The following is a 6759-nucleotide window of genomic DNA, read 5'->3' as shown; positions in this document are numbered from 1 at the left end:
CCAAGATTTTTTCGAACGGTGAGGAAGGTATCAGCATGCGGATGGCCATTGGAGCGATGTCGGACAGGACTCCCGAGATGGAGAGACGAGTCTTACCATCTATGAGGCGGCGCCGCCGCACGCTGACGTCCAAATCAAAGTATGAGAGGAAGTCCGAGCCGATGATCGGTTGAACCACGTCTGCGATGACGAAAACCCACCGGAAAATGCAGCGAAGGCCGAAGTCGAGGGTGAGAGATCGGAGCCCATACGTTGCTATAGACGAGGCGTTGGCAGCACGAAGCACTTGCCCCTGTGACTTTGAACGATCAGCCTTAGTCGGGGGCACAACGCTAATTTCCGCGCCCGTATCTATAAGTAACCTGGCGCCTGATAGCTGGTCCGTGACCATGAAAAGGCGGCTGGGACGAGAAGGGAGATCACACGCCACTGTCAGTGATCCCGGCAGGCGTTTCACTGCCACGAACATGGGGGTGTACACTTCGTGGCTCGGTGTCGGAAACGCCGATGGTACCAGCAGAGGGGTGGAGGGCTGGGACTCCGAGCATCTCGTGTGCGTGGAAGAGCTCGACGACCGGAACGAGGCGAACGAGTCTCCTGCGGGGGGCTCCGGAGTGCGGCAATGGAGGCGGCGAGTTCGTCGATGCGGGCCTCAAGGCGCGAAATCGCTGTGTCTGCTGGTGGTAAGACAGCGTTGACAGATGGGGAGGTCGCTTCATGAACCTGATCGGCGAGCTCCGCCAGGCGGTCGAGATTGACGTCACCGGCCGCCGCGAGGACGAGGCGGATTGGCTGAGAAAGGCGTTGGAGGAAGAGCTCGCGAAGCAACGCTGAGTGGGCAGAGACGTCGTGTTTCCCAAGAAGCTGTCGCATTCGGCGCAGTAGTTGGGAGGGGCGCCTGTCGCCAAGGTCCCCCTCTGCAAGGAGCTGCTGTAGGCGGACGCGTTCCGAAGGCATGAATCGTTCCAGCACCTTGGTTTTAAGGTGCTGATATGGCGTAGTGTCCGAGGGGTTGGAGAGGACGTCGGAGAGCTCGCTGGCAACGTCAGGAGGAAGGACGGAGGCTACGTGGTAGTAGCGTGTCGTTTCCGAGGCGATGCGGTACAGGGAGAATTGCGCCTCGACCTGAAGAAACCAAACTTGCGGGTCCTGTGGCCAGAAAGATGGGAGACGCAGTTGCACGGCCGAGACGTCCTGCGGACGTGAGGCTTGTTCGGTTGAGGGTGCATTCGAGTCAGTCATTGTCTTCGTCCGAGGTCACCACTTGTAGGCTTATGCCACAGGAGCGAAAGAAAGACACGCCTGAACGGTAACCGATGCCAGCCAGGAACGCGAGCCGTGGCTTCACGTGCCACGGCCTAGCGCCTTTTTTATTTTCTTCTCTCGCCATCGCGCGCTCTCCGGTTTGCGCGCCGCCCGAACGAGGGCGCTACAGGTGCATCCAGATCGGCTCGTGGGCCACTAAAGCCCGGGTTCTGAATCAGTCAGCACATCCTCGATCATACCATGTAATCACCAAGGATAGTACTTACGGGAGAAGCCTTCTAGGCTGACTTCGTTCCCAACGGGAGCAACACAGAACTAAGCAGTTCGATGGTTGAGCAGCACGTAGAGCAAACAGCGCCGACTAATGACCTAACTACCAAGGGCATATCGAGTGGCCCAACGTCTGCACCCAGGAGGTCACTCAGACAGAAAAGACCGCAGAACGGTTACGATATGAACAGAACTTGCTTAAACTCTCCGTGGTCCTATGTGTATTTATTCTTCATTTGTTGTACATATCACTTCGAGCAATCATGTTTTCCGCATGAGTAAATAATTTCAGTGTCTTTGTTTTCCTCAGAAAAGAGGATGTAACGCATGGCGATATACTCATGCGCCACGCAACATAAGCTTAAGGAGTGTCGCACGAGTGTTCAAGGTGTTATTGCTCGTTCATCTAAGGGGGCGCTGCCCGGAGCGTGTTATAAATGAAATGTGACTGACTGAATAAAGTGAGCAGCATTGGCTGCCTGATGGACAAACCTGCTGTCACGCTGATTCCTGGTCCCTTGCAGCCGTGACCACTACTTGTGCCAATGTCGCCACCTTTGCGAATTTCAAAGACGCCCAGTACACAACAGTGCTGCGCAAACCTCTTGCGCACAGCTGACAACCGCCCCATTACCTACGTGAGCGGGTATCGCGCCATGTCACGCGCTTCTGTCGTCAGCGCTTTGCAGCGACCTCCACTACGCCGAAATACCCCGACTACTCTTACCTGGTCCCGTATAAGACGCGCAACAAGAACTTCCTCCACAACATGACCGACTGTCACTTGGCCGTGGACAGTTACCAGCAGACTGAAACCGCCGACGTACCTCCGAGTACCGACAGTTTTCTTCCTGTCGTTCAAACTCACCACGGCGCAGATCTTTGTCACTCCTTCGTCATCGACCAAACCCACTGTAGACGGCAATCATGCCCCCAATCAATGCTACAGAAGTGTTTGTCGAAGGTTTGCGTACTATTTCGCTAGATGATACCGGAGTTGCCCCAACTGTGATGAGTCAAAATCTTTGTCCCTTTAAAAAGAAAGGCATCACGTCACCTTCCGAGTTGCCGCTCAGTACATCAAGCGAGCAACTAATTCAACCAATTGAAGCATATATGGCCATAGTCGTCATTGAAGACGTTTTGTATCAAATAGAGTTTGCCCTTCTTGGCCACGTGTTCGCATGACGTGATACTCGGATGGGATGTGTATATGCGCAGCATTTTTAGGGGCGAAGCTCCTTAAAGTGGCACCCGTTCGTCCCTAGTCGTAGTCGTAGTGCGTAACCAGTCTTACGTTTTGACCTTCAAGGTGGTGCCGGTGGGAGACTTCTCCCGTACGTTGTTGAGCAATAAAAAATTCGCAGCGTGCGCGTTCGCTAAAAGCCGAATTCTCCCCTCTCACAATCACCATTAGCAACCATTGGCATGTACATTGAGCGCTACCTGACAAGAAAGGGTTGCTACGTTATACTCGCTGGGCGTAAGCTCCTTGGTTTTGAATAGGTTTAGCGAGCGTTGAGCCGCAGTGCCATGAATACAGTGAACTAGTATATGCCATGAACTCGAGGTGGTTAAAGGTGGGAAGTAGACATGAAGGAAAAGCTGAATTCTCCTGTCTCTCATTTTCCATTAGCGACCATTGGCATGTACATTGAGCACTATCTGACAAGAAAGGGTTGCTATGTTATACTCGCTGGGCGTAACGTCCTTGGTTTTAGAAAGGTTTAGCGAGCGTCGGGCCGCAGAGACTATAATACAGTGAACTAGTATAAACCATGAACTCGAAGTGGTTAAAGGTGGGAGGTAGACACGAAGCGCAAGCCGTAAGAAAAAGTGCGTGTGCCACCTCTCGTTTAGTCTTGGAGTGTCCACTGGATGGCGGTGCGGAATATATGCGGAATATATCATGAAAAGATTGGAGATGGTGGTGAGTGTTTACTAGATGGACGAACGGACACACATACAGATGCATGGACGCACGCACGGATGGCTGCACGGACGGATGGGCAGATGGACAGACGCAGGGGCGGATGCATGGACGAACACAGCGACGGACGCACGAATGGACGCGCGGACGCACGAACAGACGCACGGACAGTCACATAGACGGACACACACGGACGGTAGGAAAAACGAAAGGACAGACTGATGCTTCACCCCACTCTTCATCATTCACCCCGTGCCATGCTGCCATTTTTTTAGTCGCTCGATGTCGCACGTTCTGCGTCGGCGGTGATACCCACAACCCCATTACGCATGCTTGTGCCTCGCCTATCTTGCCAACTGCTTTCTCCCTCCTGCCCTCTTTCGCCTCGCAAGGCTGACGTAGGCCACGTTTGCTATTCTCGGCGACAACTTTTTGTGGCAGCCCAGCCAAAGCTACGTGAGCGGAGCTTCTGCACATGTGTTTCTGCGCCAAGTAGTCCATTTTCGTGCGAATTCAGTTTCGGTTTCACAAGTGCATCCAACACGTACTTTTTCGCATGACCATGCAATATATCTAACATTTTTTGGGAGGAAATAATTCAAATGTTAATTTTTTAAGGGAAAGAACATGAAGATGTTGTGAAGCGTTGAGATGTATTGCAGAAATGAAAAACATATGGCCAAGCAGGTACTGGGCGATTGAAACAACGCAAAGCCAAGAAACCACCTTCTCAATTTCAGTGCATACTTGGGCGGCATCATTGTTTTCCTTCTTTTAGAGGCGCAAGAACTTTCTCGAGATGCTCATGTTATTTTTCAGTAGACGCGATTGCAACGATGAGAAACAGAAATCTTGGCACGAATTAGTCATGACCGGCGCCTGACCTTCGTAAATTCAATGGAGTAAAACGCAATCTTTGCTCGGCCGAGAGCGCTGTTTTTGCCCAGTCAACAGAGTAATACACATGAGCGCGTCCGTTACCCAGACAAGGCTTAAGAAATGACTCCCTCTGCAGACGCCAACAGAAGTGGTGTTATGCTGCGCGATTTTCAGCGTTATCGTATGAACAATATTCAGCGGCTGAAACATCAAACCACGTATGCAACGCAATTTGGGGAAAAGGTCATTGGTTTTACATACAGTTTCCAATCGAAATTTTTCTTTCAAGCACCTGGTGTTGCTGAAAACTGGCAGGTCACCAGTTCCACGCTTCGATAGGAACTTGCCGCAACCGAGTGACGCCATCGTTGTTTTCCTGAATAAGGAAAACGTGAAATGGCCCAAGAAAACCAGAAAACTAGAAACTGAAAATAACGAAAAACCTACATGGGTGATGCTGCCTAATACTAATGCGAATAATTTTGAACATAATAATTACATCCTTTCTTTTTTATATTTTTATCAGGCTACGCAGTATACAAAAGTTAGCGTTCGTGGTCTACATGCAGGAAGCCTAGTAAAAATGGGCGTGCTTGGATTTCGTAGGCTTGGCTGCGCTGCCACAGAAAGCTGTCACCGAGTATAGTGAAAACTGACTGCTCGAGTTGCATAACCGTTCACTGGTCAACCATATACGTAGGCATGGATCACGCATCGGCGTCCCACCGCTCCTGAACGACAACTTTTCTCCCTAATCCAATAAATATAAATATTGACAACGACATTACAACAAAACATTTCCAAACCATACCTGATTATGCAACATTCATGCAATGCCCCGACCACTGTGCGACGCATTTAGTCGAGTTCCCCCTTGGTAAGATGTGGGCGGCCTTTTTTGTCGCGCCACAATGCCGTCATTGACTACACTCGTGCTGTGGTGGAGCTTTCCGTATTGTCACGATGTCATGACGCGGACGAAGGGAGAACTTTGGACGTTCAGATTAAACTTTTTATTTGGCCGAAATTGTGGCCTTGTAAAAAGGAAGTCGCATTACAGCAAGGCACTGATAGTGCTGAGCAGAGCGCTGGCCGTCCATCAAAAACTCACAAGCGGTGATGCGCGCTGGCCCATATACACGTGCAGTCGAATACACTTCATCGTATAAACAATCCGTCAGAGGCACGGCAAAGACCTTCGTAAAACTCACGGGTGCCTCTCAGTTAGTGGGAAGAAGGAGAAAATGGCTGTGGACGCCAACGGACGTAGTGCTGTTATTGTAGGTATGTAGACTATGTCCTTGATCAGTGGTTCTCGTGGAAAAGTCTAGAAGTTGGCTGCTCTGGTTAATTATTTTCTACGCAAACACTACCAGGCCACATTTTGGGGGGACACGATGTGTTGACAGAGAGCCTGGGTGCATGTAACTAGCATTCGTTTTTTCATAGCTCCTCTTTAACCTTTTCAGTGTGATATGAATTTTCTTGACGTGTTTGCGATATCAGCATCGCCATCACGCACCATATAAAGTCCAAATCGATAGCAGCCACTCGGAAATCGTGTGTTCTAGCCGCGGGTAAATGAACGCGAGCGAGCACTTCGAACGCGGCTGAAGCAAAGGGGAAGCAAGCCGACCCATCTCAGTCGCACGAAGGGCGCATGCGATAACATCATCCGTGTGCGAGGCATGTCGTCGATTTATACTCAGGCAGAGGGAAGACGCCCTATCTGTCTTGAGGAATGCCGGGGCCACGGGTAACAAGAGGAAAGCTGTCATATAACTGAATGGGAAGATAGCCGCCAATTGAAAACTTCAGAACCTACTTTCTTCCATGAAACGAAAATTGCAATGATAAAACTAGGAATATCAGAACAACTGCTTACTTGCTTTTCAGTTGGATATAAATGTTATCTTTAATTAGATCATCACGTGGTCCTAATTTGCCTCAATGTGGACGAAGTTGATGATTTTGGGAAATTTGTCATTTTTTCTTCTAAAGTATTGTGACTTGAGGGGTGCAATTGTAATTTTTTTGCAAAAAGACCTTCTATGGAGTAATTAATAATTTCTCAAATATCTAATGAAAGAGCAACATTGCAATAAAAAACTGCGAACATAATTCCTTTCGGCTAAATTCTTGTAGGTGTATGTGGCCAAAACATTGCACTAATAATGATTACCTTAAAACACCTTGCACAGTCACCATCACCTATTATATAAAATAAATTTGGTATAGAACGAGGGAGTGACACTTTGAAAAAGATAATTTTTTCCCGAACAGCCATACGACATTTGGATAAATTCAGAAAGCACTCACGTGACCACAATTTTTTTCTTCCCGAAATATTTTGGTGATTCCCTCCTTTCAATGCAGTAAATCAGCAGGATATTTTGTCGAATCCATTTGAGATG

This window comes from Rhipicephalus microplus, chromosome 3 (assembly GCF_043290135.1).
Source record: "Rhipicephalus microplus isolate Deutch F79 chromosome 3, USDA_Rmic, whole genome shotgun sequence".
Taxonomy (NCBI): Eukaryota; Metazoa; Arthropoda; class Arachnida; order Ixodida; family Ixodidae; genus Rhipicephalus; species Rhipicephalus microplus.
The sequence above is the reverse complement of the archived record's forward strand: the minus strand, read 5'-3'. Positions refer to the sequence as shown.